Source organism: Physeter macrocephalus, chromosome 21 (assembly GCF_002837175.3).
Source record: "Physeter macrocephalus isolate SW-GA chromosome 21, ASM283717v5, whole genome shotgun sequence".
Lineage (NCBI taxonomy): Eukaryota > Metazoa > Chordata > Mammalia > Artiodactyla > Physeteridae > Physeter > Physeter macrocephalus.
This window is the reverse complement of record NC_041234.1, coordinates 48,371,930-48,388,710: the sequence shown is the minus strand read 5'-3', so window position 1 is coordinate 48,388,710 and position 16,781 is coordinate 48,371,930. Positions and strand designations below refer to the sequence as shown.

Sequence of the window (16,781 nt, the reverse complement as noted above, 5' to 3'; positions counted from 1 at the left end):
TTACTGTGTGTCTCTGTGTGTTTCTCCTTGGGTTTATCCTGCCTGGGACTCTCTGTGCTTCCTGGGCTTGGGTGGCTATTTCCTTTCCCATGTTACGGAAGTTTAGACTATAATCTCTTCAAATATGTTCTCTGGTCCTTTCTCTTTCTCTTCTCCTTCTTGGACCCCTATAATGTGAATGTTGGTGCGTTTAATGTTGTCCCAGAGGTCTCTTAGGCTGTCTTCATTTCTTTTCATTCTTTTTTCTCCTTTCCATGGCAGTGAATTCCACCATTCTGTCTTCCAGGTCACTTATCCATTGTTCTGCCTCAGTTATTCTGCTATTGATTCCTTCTAGTATATTTTTCATTTCAGTTATTTTATTGTTCATCTCTGTTTGTTCTTTAATTCTTCTAGGTGTTTGTTCTTTAATTCTTGTAGGACTTTGTTAAGCATTTCTTGCACATTGTTGATCTTTGCCTCCATTCTTTTCCGAGGTCCTGGATCATCTTCACTGTCTTTATTCTGATTCTTTTTCTGGAAGATTGCCTATCTCTATTACATTTAGTTGTTTTTCTGGGGTTTTATCTTGTTCATTCATCTGGTACATAGTCCTCTGCCTTTTCATTTTGTCTGTCTTTCTGCGAATGTGGTTTTCATTCCACAGGCTTCAGGATTGTCGTTCTTCTTGCTTCTGCTGTCTGCCCTCCTCATGTTAATATTATTGTTGGATTTATACCTGATATTTTGCTTTTTGTTTTCATGTTTTGTTTCATAACTACTTTCCCCCTCTTTTTCACCTTTACTACCTCCTTTTGTCTTAAAAGTGGATATTTTTTGAGAAGTAATGAATTTATTTTTTATTGTGGTTGTGTATATATCATAAAATTTGCTATTTTAATCATTCTAAGTGTATAATTCAGTGACATTAATTACATTAGCTGTGTTATGCACCTATCATCACTATTTCCAAAACCCTTTCATCAACCCAAACAGAAACTCGGTAACTTTCAAACATTAGCTCCTCCTTCCTCCCTCCCCCTCATCCCCAGAAAGCTAATCTGCTTTCTGTCTCTATGAATTTGCCTATTCTGTGTACTTCATATAAGTGGAATCACACAATATTTGTCCTTTTGTGTCTGGCTTATTTCACTTAATGTGATATTTTCCAGGTTCATCCATGTTGTATAATGTATGGATACTTCATTCCTTTTGTTTTTTTTTAACTGAGTTATTTTACTATGGTAAAGTATACATATCATAAAGTTTACCATTTTTAAGTGTACAATTCAGTGGCACTTAAGTACATTCACAGTGTTGTGCATCCATTACCACTCTCCATTTGCAGAATGTTTTCATCACTCCAATCAAATTCTGTTCCCATTAAACAATAACTCACTGCCTCCCACTCCTCTCAGCCCCTGGTAACCTCTATTCTACTTTGTCTCTATGACTTTGCATATTCTAGGTTGCTCATATAAGTAGAGTCATATATTATTTTTTCTTTTGTGATTGGCTTATTTTACCTAGCATAATGTTTTCAGGTTCATCTATGTTGTAGCATGTATCAGTATTTCATTGCCTTTTATGGATGAATAATCTTCTGTTTTATGGATTTACCACATTTTGTTTATCCATTCATCAAGTGATGAACATTTGGGTTGTTTCCATCTTTTTTTGCTATTGTGAATAATGCAACTATGAACATTGGTATATAATTCTGCTTGAGTCCCTGCTTTCAGTTCTTTTGTGTATATACCTAGAAGTGGAATCGCTGGGTCTTAAGTGGCTATTTTATACTATATCATTTAAATTTATTGAGCAATTAAAAAAATTATATATTCTTTGAGTTATTTTCTTTCTGGTTGTTCTGGGGCTTACAACATACGTCTTAATTTATTAGAAGTTACTTCGGATGTATGCTAACTTTATTCCAGTAAAATATAGGAACTTTACTTCTATATAACTCCATTCCCTTCTCTCTTTTTTGCTATTATTATTATATATATGATGTGTGTATATATTTTAAAACTCAATATATGCTTATAATTATTGCTTTATATAATCTTAATGTATTTTAAAGAAGAGTAGAGAAAAAAGGAGAGCATAAATATATTTATAGAATTTTAAAATATATTGAGCTTCTTATCAGTTTTGGTTTTCTTCATTTATTCATGTAGATTTGAATTACCATCTGGTGTCATTTCCTTACTCTGATTATAATTTCATTCCAACCTGTGCTTCTTTGTGTTGTTATTGTCAAATGTATTACATATGTAATTCCCCAACAAGAAAATTTTATGGACTTTTATATAGGTGCTTTTTTTTTTTCTTTGTTTTTGCGCTATGTGGGCCTCTCACTGTTGTGGTCTCTCCGGACGTGCAGGCTCAGCGGCCATGGCTCACGGGCCTAGCCGCTCCACAGCATGTGGGATCTTCCCGGACCGGGGCACGAACCCTTGTCCCCTGCATCGGCAGGCGGACTCTCAACCACTGCACCACCAGGGAAGCCCTATAGGTGCTTTTTAAATAGGAAAGAGAAGAAATATGTAATCATGCTGTTTTTTAAAATAATTATCTACTTAATTACTTTACTAACACTTTTTTTTCTTATGAATTCAAATTGATATCTGATGCCACATGCTTTCAGCCTGGAGACTGTCCTTTTGTCTTATTTGTAAGGCTAGCAAGAAATTCTCCATTTTTGTTTGCCTGGGAATGTATTTATTTAGTCTTCGTTTTGAAAAATACGTTTCCTAGATATAGGATTCTTAGTTGATAGGGTTTTTTTTTTCTCTTTAAGCCTTTTGAATATGTCATCCCTGCCTTCTGGCCCCCATTGTTTCTGATGAGGAGTCAGCTGTTACTTACTGTCATTCCCTTTTACATGATGAAACATTTTTCTCTTATTCCTTTCAGTATTTTCTCTTTGACTTTGAATAATTTGGCCATAATGTGTCTGGTTATGGATTTCTTTGTGTTATCCTACACGGAGCCTTTTAAGCTTCTTGATGTGTAGATTATTGTTTTTCATCAAATTTGGGACATTTTCAACCATTATTTCTATCCCTTTCTCTCACTTCTCTCCTTTTGGTACTCTGATTGTGCATATGTTGGTGTGCCTAATGGTGTCCCACATTTCTCTGAGGCACTGTTCTTTTTCCTCATCTTTTTTTATTCTTTAGATTTGTATAATCACTATCAGTCTATCTTCAAGTTTATTTATTCTCTTTTTGCCTGCTCAGATCGACTTTGAGCCTCTTCTAGTGAATTTTTCATTTCAGTTATTGTACTTTTCAACTTGAGAATTTCCACTTTTAAAAAAAATCATTTGTATCATTTAATATATTCTTATTCTCTATTTGATGAATCATTGTTATCTTACCTTCCTTTAATTATTTAAACATGGTTTCCTAAAGTTTTTTGAACATATTGCCAGTAGCTTCTTTGAAGTATTTTTCTAGTAAGTGTAATGTCTGGGACCTCTCAAAAGGCAGTTTCTATTGCCTGCTCCTTTTCTTCTGTAAGAGTCACATTTTACTGTTTTATTGCATGTCATGTAATATTTTGTTGAAAACTAGACATTTTGGATAATATATTGTAGCAGGTTTGGATACCAGTTCCCCCACTTTCTGGAACTTATTTTTCTTTTTATTGCTTGTTTGGTCATCTATTTGTTTGGTCACTTGACTGGACTAATTCTGTGAAGTCTATTTTTCTCACAGTATGTGACATCTAATGTCCCTGCTGAGAGTTTTTTCTCCTGTTTTTATCTTTTCAAGGTTTTCTGGGGTTCACCCCTGCATCTGGATATACAAGCCCCTTGTTGGTCAAAGGTTGTTTTAAGCCAGTTCAACTTTCACTCTTTCCTGTTGGATGTGTGTTTGGCTTAAAGACTATCTTCACAGTTCAGTGAATTTATCATTTTGCCCTGTATTCATCCAGGGGGTGGTAGCTAGTAGGTCCTTTCTCTGGTCATGCCTGAGTGGGCAGTCTTGAGCATGTGCAGAGTCTCCAACACTCCCCTCCCCAGTTATGAGTGCGATTTGATTTTTTTTTAAGACAAAATTTTTTAGAGCAGTTTTAGGTTTACAGAAAAATTGAGAGGAAGGTACAGAGATTTCCCATACTCCCTTCCCTACCACATGCATAGCCTCCCCCATAATCAATATCACTCACCAGAATGGTGCTTTTTTTTTTAACTAAGGATAAACCTACATTGACACATCATAATCACCTAAGTCCCTAGTTTACCTTAGGGCTCACTGTTGCTCTTGTATGTTCTGTGGGTTTGGACAAGTGTATAATGATATGTATCCATCATTATAGCATTTTAGTATCATACAGAATAGTTTCACTGCCCTAAAAATCTTCTGTGCTCTGCCTATTCATATCTCCCTCCCCACAACTCCTTTCAACCACTGATCTTTTTAGTTTCCAAAGTTTTGCCTTTTCTGGAATGTCATATAGGTTGGAGTCATACAGTATGTAGCCTTTTCAGGTTGGCTTCTTTCACTTAGTAATAATACATTTAGGGTTCCTTCATGTTTTTTCTTGGCTTGATAGCTCATTTCTTTTTCATGCTGAATAATATTCCATTATCTGGAATGTACCACAGTTTATACATTCACCTACTGAAGGACGTCTTTGTTGTTTCCAAGTTTTGTCAGTTATGAATAAAGCTCCTATAAACATCCATGGGCAGCTTTTTTTTTTTTTTTTTTTTTTTTGCGGTACCCGGGCCTCTCACTGTTGTGGCCTCTCCCGTTCATGGAGCACAGGCTCCGGACGCGCAGGCTCAGCGGCCATGGCTCACGGGCCTAGCCGCTCCGTGGCACGTGGGATCTTCCCGGACCGGGGCACGAACCCGTGTCCCCTGCATCGGCAGGCGGACTCTCAACCACTGCACCACCAGGGAAGCCCCATGGGCAGCTTTTGATATAAGTTTTTAATTTCTTTGGGTATATACCAAGGAGCATGATTGCTGGGTTATATGGTAAGAGTGTGTTTAGTTTTATAAGGAACCACCTAACTGTCTTGCAAAGTGTCTGTACCATTTTGCATTCCCACCAGCAGTATATGAATTATGTTCTCCCACATTCTCACCAGCATTTGGTGTTGTCATTGTGTTGGATTTTGGCCATTCTAATAGGTGTGTAGTGGTATTTTATGATTGTTTTAATTTGCATTTCCTGATGACATATGATGCGTGGAGCATCTTTTCACAGGCTTATTTACCATCTGTATATTTTTTTTTGTGAGATATCTGTTAAGAACTTTGGCCCATTTTTAAATTGGGTTATTTTTTTTTATTAGGAGTCTTTGTATATTTTAGACATCAGTCTTTTATCAGATGTGTCTTTTGCAAATCTTTCCTTTGAGTCTGTGACTTGTCTTCTAAATCCCTTGATACTGTCTTTCACAAAGCAAATGTTTTTAATTTTTAACGAAGTCTGGCTTATCAGTGATTTCTTTCATGGATTGTGTCTGTGTCTTTGGTGTTATATTCTTTGTTTTTAATTTTTAATTTTATTTTTGGCTGCATTGGGTCTTCATTGCTGCGTGTGGGCTTTCTCTAGTTGTGGCGAGCGGGGGCTACTCTTTGTTGTGGTTTGCAGGCTTCTCATTGTGGTGGCTTCTCTGTTGCAGAGCACGGGCTCTAGGCACACGGGCTTCAATGGTTGTGGCACGCGGGCTCAGTAGTTGTGGCTCACGGGCTTAGTTGCTCCATGGCATGTGGGATCTTCCCAGATTAGGGATCGAAACTGTGTCCCCTGCATTGGCAGGCAGATTCTTAATCACTGTGCCGCCCAGGAAGACCTTTGGTGTTATATCTAAAAAGGCATCACCATACCCAAGGTCATGTAGGTTTTCTCCTGTTATCTTCTAGAAGTTTTATAGTTTTGCACTTTGCATTTCAGTCTGTGATCCATTTTGAGTTAATTTTACATTTTTGTGAAAGATGTAATGTCTGTATCTAGATTTTTTTTTTTGCATGTAGATGTCCAGTTGTTCCTGCACCATTTGTTGAAGAGACTAACTTTGCTCCATTGTATTGCTTATGCTCCTTTGCCAAAGATTAGTTGACTATATTTATGGTGGGCTCTCTATTCTGTTCCACTGATCTATTTGTCTTTTCTTTTGCCAATATCTTGATTACTGTAATAAGGAACTGTCTTTGATAGCTGTAGCTTTATAGTAAGTCTTGAAGTCAAGTAGCAGCAGTCCTATATTTTGTTCTTTTCCTTCCATATTGTGTTGGCTATTTGGTCTTCTGTCTCTTCATAGAAACTTTAGGATCATTTTGTCAGTCTCTAATATAACTTGCTGGGATTTTGATTGAGATTGCATCTGATATATAGATCAAGTTGGGAAGAATTGATATCTTGAATTTTTCTATGCATGAACATGGAATTTTCTCAGTTTGTTTAGTTTTTCTTTGATTTCATTTATCAGAGTTTTATAGATTTCCTCATATATTGAAATAGATCTTGTATATATTTTATTAGATTTATATCTAAGTATTTCATCTTTTGGGTGCTAATATAAATAGTATTGTGCTTTTAATTTTAAATTCCACATGTTCATTACTGGTACATACAAAAGCTATTGATTTTGTATGTTAACCTTGTATCCTGAAACCTAACTGTAATCACTTATTAGTTCCAGGAGTTTTTTTGTCGATTCTTTCAGTTTTTTTGGTAATTTTTCTCTTTTTAAAAAATTAATTTATTTTTGTCTGTGGTGGGTCTTCGTTGCTGCACGTGGGCTTTTCTCTAGTTGTGGCGAGCAGGGGCTACTCTTTGTTGCGGTGCATGGGCTTCTCATTGCGGTGGTTGGCTTCTCTTGTTGCGGAGCATGGGCTATAGGCACGCGGGCTTCAGTAGTTGTGGCTTGCAGGCTCTAGAGTGCAGGCTCAGTAGTTGTGGCGCACGGGCTTAGTTGCCCCATGGCATGTGGGACCTTCCTGGACCAGGGCTTGAACCTGTGTCCCCTACGTTGGCAGGTGGATTCTCAACCACTGCACCACCAGGGAAGCTCTTTGTCAGTTTCCTACGTAGATTATCATGTCATTTGTGAGCGAAGATAGTTTTATATCTTCTTTCTCAATCTGCATATCTTTGATTTCTCATTTTTGCCTTACTGCATTAGCAAGGACTTCCAGTATGATGTTGAAACGGAGTTGTGAGAAGGGACATCCTTGTGTTTTTCCTGAATTACTGGGAAACTTTCAATCTTCTCACCATTAAGTATGATGTTAGCTGTATATTATTTGTAGGTAGTCTTTATCCAGTTGTTACTAGTTTAATGAAAGGTTTTTTATTTTTTGATCATGAATGGGTATTTGATTTTTTTCAAATGCTTTTCCTGCATCTACTGATATGATTATGTGATTTTTTTTTAGTCTGTTGATGTGGTAGATTACATTAACTGATTTTTGAATGTTGAACCAGCCTTGCATATTTGGGATAAATCCCACTTTGTTGTGGTGTATAATGTTTAAAAATTTGTTTTTGGATTCAATTTGCTAATATTTTGTTGAGGATTTTTCCATCTATGTTCGTGACAGATATTGGTCTATTCATTTCCTTTTAATGTCTGTCTTGTTTGGGTATTAGGGTAATGTTGGCCTCATAGAATGAGTTAGGAAGTTTTCCTTCTGCTTCTATCCTCTGAAAGAGATTATAGAGAATTTATATAATTTCATCCTTAAATGTTTTGTAGAATTCCAAAAAACTACTAGAACTCATCAGTGAATTCAGAAAAGTTGTATTTCTGAATTCTGTTGTATTTCTATACTTTAACAATGAACTATCAGAAAGAGAAATTAAGAAAATTATCCTATCAATCACATCAAAAAGAATAAAATATCTGGGAATAAATCTAAGGAGGTAAAAGATTTGCATTCATGCACACACACACACAGTGGAATATTACTCAGCCATAAAAAGAATGAAATCTTCCCATTTGCAACAATATGGATGAACCTAGAGAGTATTATGCCAAGTGAAATAAAGTTAGAGAAAGATAAATACTGTAATATTTCACTTTTATGTGGAATCTAGAAAGAAAACAAATGAATAAATATAACAAAAGTTATAGATACAGAGAACAAACAATTGGTTGCCAAAGGGGAGGGGTTGCAGGGGGTGGAGAGAAATAGGTGAGGGAGATTAAGAGGTACAAACCTCCAGTTGCAAAATAAATGTCAGAGGTATGAAATTTATGGTACGGGGAATATAGTCAGTCAATAACTAATATCTCTGCATGGTGACATATCATAACTAGACTTATCATTGTGAACATTTTGAAATGTATAGGGAATATCCAATCACTGTGTTTTGTAACGGGAACTAACATAGTGCTGCAGGTCAATTATACTTCAGAAACAAACTCAGGAAAAGAGATCAGATTTGTGGTTACTAGAGGTGGGGAGTAGGGAGAAGGAGGATTGGATGAAGGCAGTCAGAAGGTACAAACTTCCAGTTATAAGATAAGTTAAGTACTAGGATTTTAATGTACAGCATGATAAACATGACTAACATTGCTGTGTGTTATATATGAAAGTTGTTGAGATAATAAATCCTAAGAGTTCTCATCACAAGGAAACAATTTTTTCTATTTAATTTTGTATCCATATGAGATGATGGATGCTCACTAAATCATTGTGATAATCATTTCATGATGTATGTAAGTCAAATCATTATGCTGTACACCTTAAACTTATACAGTGCTCTTTGTCAGTTATGTCTCATTAAAACTGGAAGAAAAGTTTGATAGAATTCAGCCGTGAACTCATCTGGGCCTGGTGCTTTCTATTTTGGAAGGTTAATAATTTTTTTTTTTAATCAGCTCTTTCTTTTAATGTTGATCCATACAAGTTCAGAAACACTGACCTGTAGGGTCAAGTGCAAACTCCTTAGAGCAGCACGTGTCTTGTCTCCATCACCCTCCAGCCTCCTTCCTGCACCTTCCCCCATGCCTGCTTCTTACTTGACTAGAGCTGGAAGGTTAATAATTTTTGATTCATTTTATAAAATAGATACAGGTCTAATCAGACTGTCATTTCTTTTCATGTGAGTTTTGGCTGCTTGGGTCTTTCAAGGAATTGGTCCATTTAATCTAGGTTCTCAAATTTGTGGACATAGAGTTGTTCATAGTATTACTTTTAATACTCTTTAAATTTTCAAGGGGTCTATAGTGATGTCCCCTAATAATTTGTGTCTTTTTTTTTTCTTAGCCTGGTTAACAGGCTTATTAATTTTATCAGTTGTTTAAATACCAGCTTTTGGTTTCATTTATTTTCTCTATTGATTTCCTGTTTTTAATTTCATTGATTTCTGCTCTAATTCATATTATTTTTTTTCTGCTTGCTTTTGATTTAATTTCCTCTTTTTTCCCGTTACTTAAGGTGGAAACTTACTGATTTTAGATATTTCTTATTTTGTAATATATGCTATATATTGCTATAAATGCTATAAATTTCCTTCTATGTACTGCTTTTGCTGCATCCCACACATTTTGATAATTGTGTTTTCATTTTCATTTAAAGTATTTTAAAATTTCTGTTGAAATTTCTCCTTTGACCCATGTTTTATTTAGAGTATTGTTTAATCTCTACATATTTTGGAATTTTCCTGTTATCTTACCATTATTGATTTCTGTTTTAATTCCATTGTGGTCTTACAGCAGATATTATATGATTTCTATACTTCAAATTTGTTAAAGTATGTTTTATGGCTCAGAATGTGGTCTCTCTTGGTGAATATTCCATATGAACTTGGTAAGAATGGATCTAGTAGTCTGTACATTTCAATTATATCCAGTTGATTGATGGTGTTGCTGCATTCAACTATGTTCTTACTGATTTTGTGCCTGCTCTGTCTGTCCATTTCTGAGAGAGGGGTGTTGAAATCTTCAACAGTGATAGTAGATTCATCTATTTCGCCTTGCTGTTCTATCAGTTTTTGCCTCACATAGTTTGATGTTCTGTTGTTAGGCTCATACGTGTTAAGAATTGTTATATGTTTTCTTGGAGAATTGACCTCTTTATCATTATGTAATGCCCTTCTTTATCCCTGATAATTTTCCTTACATTGAAATGTGCTCTATCTGAAATTAATATAGCTACTCCTGCTTTCTTAGGATAGTGTTAGCATGGTATATTTTTCTCCATCCATTTACTTTTTATCTCTATGTGTCTTTATATTTAAAGTGGGTTTCTTGTAGACAATATATAGGTCAGGCATTTAAAAAATTCCTTTCTGACAGTCTCTTTTAATTGGTGCACTTAGGCCATTGAAATTCAAAATGATGATAGATACAGCTGGCTTAATATCTACCATATTGTACTGTTACTGTCTTCTATTTGTTGTCCTTGTTCTTTTCTCCTATTGTTGTCTTCCACTCTTCTTCTGCCTTTTGTGGTTTTAGTTGAGTATTTTATATGATTCCATTTTCACTCTTTTCTTAGCATATAGGTTATACTTTAAAAAACTTTTCTTAGTGGTTGCTCTACAGTTTGCAGTATACATGTACCACTAATCCAAGTACACTTTCAAATAACACCGTACCACTTCATGAGTAGTGTGAGTACCTTATAATATCAAAATTCCTCCCTCCCACCCCTTGTATCATTGCTGTCATTTATTTCACTTTCTTCTCTCTCTATATATACATATATATTCACACACAGAGAAGATATATAAATATGCATACATTATTGAACACATTTTTATTGATATTATTTTGAACAGTTATCTGTTAGATCAGTTAAGGGCAAGAAAAGTAATTTTTTTTTTACCTTCACTTATTCCTTCTTCCATGTTCTTACTTACTTTATGTACATCCAAGTTTCTGACCTATATTATTTCTCTTCTCTCTGGAGAACTTCTTTTACTATTTCTTGCAAGGCCAGTCTGTTGGCAACAAATTGCCTCAATTTTTTTTTGTCTGAGAAAGTCTTTATGTCTCCTTTACTTTGTTTTTTTTTTTTTTGTGGTACGCGGGCCTCTCACTGCTGTGGCCTCTCCCATTGTGGATCACAGGCTCCGGACGCACAGGCTCAGCGGCCATGGCTCACGGGCCCAGCCGCTCCGCGGCATGTGGGATCCTCCCAGACCAGGGCACGAACCCGTGTCCCCTGAATTGGCAGGCGGATTCTCAACCACTGCGCCACCAGGGAAGCCCCTCCTTTACTTTTGAATGATATTTTCACGGTACAGAATTGTAAGTTGATGTTGTTTTTCTCTCAGTACTAAATATTTCACTCCACTCTCTTCTTGCTTGTATGGCTTCTAAGAAGTTGGATATAATTCTTATCTTTGCACCATTTAAGATAAGGTGTTTTTTTCCTCTGGCTTGTTTCAGGACTTTTTTCTTTATCTTTGATTTTCTGTAATTGGAAAATTATATGCATAGGTTTAGTTTTTGGTATTTATCCTGCTTGGTGTTCTCAGAGCTTCCTGGGTCTGTGGTTTGGTATTGGACATTAATTTGTGGAAATTCTCAGTCATTACTGTTTCAAATGTGTCTTCTGTTCCTTTCTTTTTTCTTTTGGTATTCCCATTACACTTACATTATACCTTTTGCAGTTGTCCCACAGTCCGTTGACATTCTGTTCTTTTTTGTTTTCAGTCTTTGTTCTCTTTGCTTTTCTGTTTTCAAGGATTCTCTAGCTCATAGATTCCTTTTTTTTTTTTTGTGGTACGCGGGCCTCTCATTGTTGTGGCCTCTCCCGTTGTGGAGCACAGGCTCTGGACGTGCAGTCTCAGCGGCCATGGCTCACGGGCCCAGCCGCTCCACAGCATGTGGGATCTTCCCGGACCGGGGCACGAACCCACGTCCCCTGCATCGGCAGGCAGACTCTCAACCGCTGCGCCACCAGGGAAGCCCCAAGCTCATAGATTCTTTCCTCAGCCATGTCAAGTTTATTAAAAAGTCCATCAAAGACAATCTTCATGTTTGTTACAGTGTTTTTTATCTCTGGCATTTCTTTTTGCTTCTTTCTTAGCCTTTCCAGCTCTCTACTTATGTTACCTGTCTACTTTATCTATTGGAACCCTTAGCATATTAATCATAGTTATTTTAAATTCCTGGCCTGATAATTCCAACATCACTTCCATGCCTGGTTCTGATGCTTACTGTCTCTTCAAATTGTGTTTTTTGCCTTTTGGTATGCCTTGTACTTTTTTCTTGGTAGTGGGACTTGATATACTTGGTAAACGGAACTACTGTAAATAGGCCTTTAGTAATGTGGTGGCTAGGTGTGGAGGAGGGAGAGGCCTATAGTCAGTCCTATGACTAGTTTTCAGTCTTTTCGTGAGTCTCTGCCTCTGAACTGTGAACTTCACACGTTTCTCCTTTTTTTCCTCCCCTCTTAGGTGGTACAGGATGGCTAGCGTAGACTGGGGTTGAGTATTTCTCTTCCCCAGGTCAGTTAGTCTCTGATAATACCCCAGGAGGTTAGGCCCTGGTTCACTAGTTTCCCCTGAGGGCCAGCCTTGTTAAGAACAGATTACTCTGGGCTGTTTCAAAATGGTTCCTTTTTACCTTTTCCTGCCAAAGCCCAAGGGGATTTTTCTATGATATTTACTGTGGGAATCTGGTTGAGCTCCTGGAGATCAATCTGACGATATTGTGGGTATCCCCCTGTAACTATGTCCTCTTAGAGTTTTAACTCTCAGACTTGTCCACACTGAACCTCCAGCAGTCTGTCAACTACAGTTCTCAATTTCCTGCCCTAGCAGTGGTGCCCTTGGTAGTTTTTACTTGTGAATCTCTCCTGTGCTAAGCATCAACTCCTTGTATTTTTGCCTGTCTCCCCAATCTTGGGGAAAGTGGTTTGCCCTGTGTCCTCACCTCTCTTGGATCCAAGAAGAGTTGTTGATTTTTAAAAGTCTTTCCAGTTTTTTACTTGTTAGAATGGAGTTGTGACTTTCAAGCTCCTTACATGTGGCGCCATAAACTGGAAGTGTGATTTGATTTTTAAGCTTGGCTTCCTTACCATCACCCCTGGATCAGAATAGCTTAATTTTCAGTCCCGTGTTTGGTCAGAGGTTCTGATAAGCCCCTTGAGCCACTCAGGCTCAAGGATCTTTGCTGATGGATCTGTGTATGCCTTGAGGAATGCTTTCTAGTCCCACATTTCCCTCTGATTGTTCCGGAGTAGGTGCAGCCTAGAACATATGCATAGCCTTCTGTATCCCCAGGGATGAGTGTGACCCTAGGATTGTTCTTCTTGTCTCTTTCCCTGGTTCTCTCTGTTCAAACTTCTGGCTTGTCTGCTATTTCACTTGTTGCTACTATTATCTTGGAGGTACCAGCCCCTTCTTAATTGCTCACCAGCAAGATCTCCATTGTTTTTGACTATGCCCTTAGGCAGTAATCTCTCTTTGCTCTGTTCCAAATAAAGTCATTCCCCTTAGGCAGAAATGCTGAGCTCTTCCTCTTTGTTGCCCACTTCTTCCCCTGGGTGGAAACTGGCACATTGCTGCAGCTGGGGGCAGGAGCATGGCAGCTACTCTTGCAGTGACACCCCTACTATATGAGTAGATGTTGGGGAGATGGTAGCCCCTAATCTATTTAGCATGCCCTCCTGTCCTGCATCCTCTGCCAAATGAGCCAGCCTGGGTGAAGGGGATCAGGGTCCCAGTATTCTTGAGCTGTTACCCCTGGGGTAGAGCCCTTACCCTAAGAGTGAGAACTGAGTGGGGAAAGGAAGACCCAGTCCTCTCGTTGTGCCTGCCAGTAATAGCACGTCTGCAACACAGATTTGGGAAAGATGAGAGAGGCTGGCAGCCTGAGTCTAGGACCTGGAGGGAGGGGGAATTCCCACTTTCTTTTTGTTTTACAGTGAAGTTGACTTTCAACATTGTATCAGTTTCAGGTGTACAACATAATGATTTGATATTTTTGTATATTACAAAATGATCACCACGATAAGTCTAGTTACCAATTTTCACCAAAGTTATTATAGTATCATTGCCTATATTCCTATACTGTACATTATGTCCCTGTGACTTATTTATTTTATAACTGGAAGTTTGTGCCTCTCTATCTCCATCACCTATTTCACTCATCTCCCCACCCCACTCCCAAATTCCTACTTTCTTGACAGCACTCATCTGGAGTAGCTTCCATGACATGGAGGTGGTGTAGATAGGAGCAGGTCATGGCTCAAATGCCACAGACTCCCACTGTTCTTACTGAGATTCAGTTGATTTTTTTAAAAGAAATGTTTTTCCTTTTGCTGTATGCCCTTAGGACACTTTCCAGAGACATTAAATGGTGGTTTTAATGATTTTTCCAGGCAAATGGTTGTTTCACTGGGGGAGAGGGGGTCCAAGAGCTCCTTAATATCACTGTTGCAGAAGTTCCATTTTCATTGATTATTTTAAAAACTGGAAGTAGAAGGTTTAATGTACCAACAGAGACCTCTATGAGAGGGCTTACAATGAGGCCATTATAATGTAGGCCAGCATTATATCCTTGTTAGCAAGCTGAAAACTCAGTTTGGTAGCTATGGGTCTTTTAAAAAGTAAAAGTAAAAGGAATACTTTAAAGTAATGGCTTCAGTTTAGTCCAGTTCACCAAAATTTTATTGACTTCCTCCCTTGGAATACCAGTTTTATGGTGAGTGATCTTTGTTTTACTTTGTAAGTTTTTTTTGGAAAACCTGAGTCTCATATTAATACATTATTTGTGGTTATCAGAATGTCCCATAGATAATATGGTATGGTAATTAAAGCAGAGAACTGAAAGTCAAATTTCTTTTCTCCCGATCCCCTTACTCTCATTTTTAATACCAATCTAGGAAATATTAGAAATCACTTAACTGCTAAATTGGTTCATTCAGCTGCAAAATGGAACTAATATTGTGTGTCACAAGGGTGTTGTGAAGCTTAATAAATATTGCTAAAGCATTTGTTTCTATGAAAACTACTGTATTTGTTTTATTTTAAAAATATATTTCTTACACTTTAAAATGTGCCCATAAAGTAAGGGCTTGTACACACATGTAAAATCGTTTAATCTAGTGTGTATATAGCCAAATGGAAAAGAGCAGTAATATAATTATAGTGTTGATTTATTGGATATATATCCTGAGGAAATTGTGGTTTTCTTTTCTTTCTTTTTTAATGGGTGTTGAATTTTGTCAAAAGCTTTTTCTGAATCTATTGAGATGATCATATGGTTTTTATTCTTCAATTTGTTAATATGGTGTATCACATTGATTGATTTGTGTATGTCGAAGAATCCTTGCATCCCTGGGATAAACCCCACTTGATCATGGTGTATGATCCTTTTAATGTGTTGTTGGATTCTGTTTGCTAGTATTTTGTTGAGGATTTTTGCATCTATATTCATGAGTGGTATTGGTCTGTAATTTTCTTTTTTTGTAGTATCTTTGTCTGATGATGGTAGCCTCATAGAATGAGTTTGGGAGTGTTTCTTCCTCCTCAATTATTTGGAAGAGTTTGAGAACGATGGGTGTTAACTCTTCTCTAAATGTTTGATAGAATTCACCTGTGAAGCCATCTGGTCCTAGACTTTTGTTTGTTGGAAGATTTTAAATCACAATTTCAATTTCAGTGCTTGTGATTGGTCTGTTCATATTTTCTGTTTCTTCCTGGTTCAGTCTTGGAAGGTTAAACCTTTCTAAGATTTGTCCATTTCTTCCAGGTAGTCCATTTTATTGGCATAGAGTTGCTTGTAGTAGTCTCTTAGGATGCTTTGTATTTCTGCGGTATCTGTTGTAACTTCTCCTTTTTCATTTCTAATTTTATTGATTTGAGTCCTCTCCCTCTTTTTCTTGATGAGGTGCTCCTATGTTGGGTGCATATATATTTATAATTGTTATATCTTCTTCTTGGATTGATCCCTTGATCATTATGTAGTGTCCGTTCTTGTCTCTTGTAACATTCTTTATTTTTAAGTCTGTTTTATCTGCTATGAGTATTGGTACTCCAGCTTTCTTTTGATTTCCATTTGCATGGAATATCTTTTTCCCTCCCCTCACTTTCAGTCTGTATGTGTCCCTAGGTCTGAAGTGGGTCTCTTGTAGACAGCATGTAGATGGGTCTTGTTTTTGTATCCATTCAGCAAGCCTGTGTCTTTTGGTTGGAGCATTTAATCCATTCACTTTTAAGGTAATTATCGATATGTATGTTCCTGCGACCATTTTCTTAATTGTTTTGTGTTTGTTTTTGTAGGTCCTTTTCTTCTCTTGTGTTTCCCTCTTAGAGACATTCCTTTAGCATTTGTTGTAGAGCTGGTTTGGTGGTGGTGAATTCTCTTAGCTTTTGCTTGTCTTTAAAGCTTTTGATTTCTCCATCAAATCTGAATGAGATCCTTGCTGGGTAGAGTAATCGTGGTTGTAGGTTTTTCTCTTCATCACTTTAAATATGTCCTGCCACTCCCTTCTCGCTTGCAGAGTTTCTGCTGAAAGATCAGCTGTTAACCTTATGGGAATTCCCTTGTGTGTTATTTGTTGTTTTTCCCTTGCTCTTTTAATATTTTTTTCTCTGTATTTATTTTTTGATAGTTTGATTAATATGTCTTGGTGTTTTTCTCCTTGGATTTATCTCCTTGGATTTATCCTGTACTCTCTGCTTCCTGCATTTGATTAACTGTTTCCTTTCCCATACTAGGGAAGTTTTCAACTCTTATCTCTTCAAGTATTTTCTCAGTCCCTTCCTATTTCTCTTCTTATTCTGGAACACCTATAATTCGAATGTTGGTGCATTTAATGTTGTCCCAGGTGTCTCTGAGAATGTCCTCAATTCTTTTCATTCTTTTTT

General features: G+C 37.1%; 1 protein-coding gene across 1 annotated transcript in view; it reads left to right on the top strand.

Annotated features, from left to right (window-relative positions):
- The window catches only part of TEX11 (testis expressed 11), a 374,728-nt gene that overhangs the window by 133,321 nt on the left and 224,626 nt on the right, over positions 1-16,781 (top strand). The window lies entirely within an intron of this gene.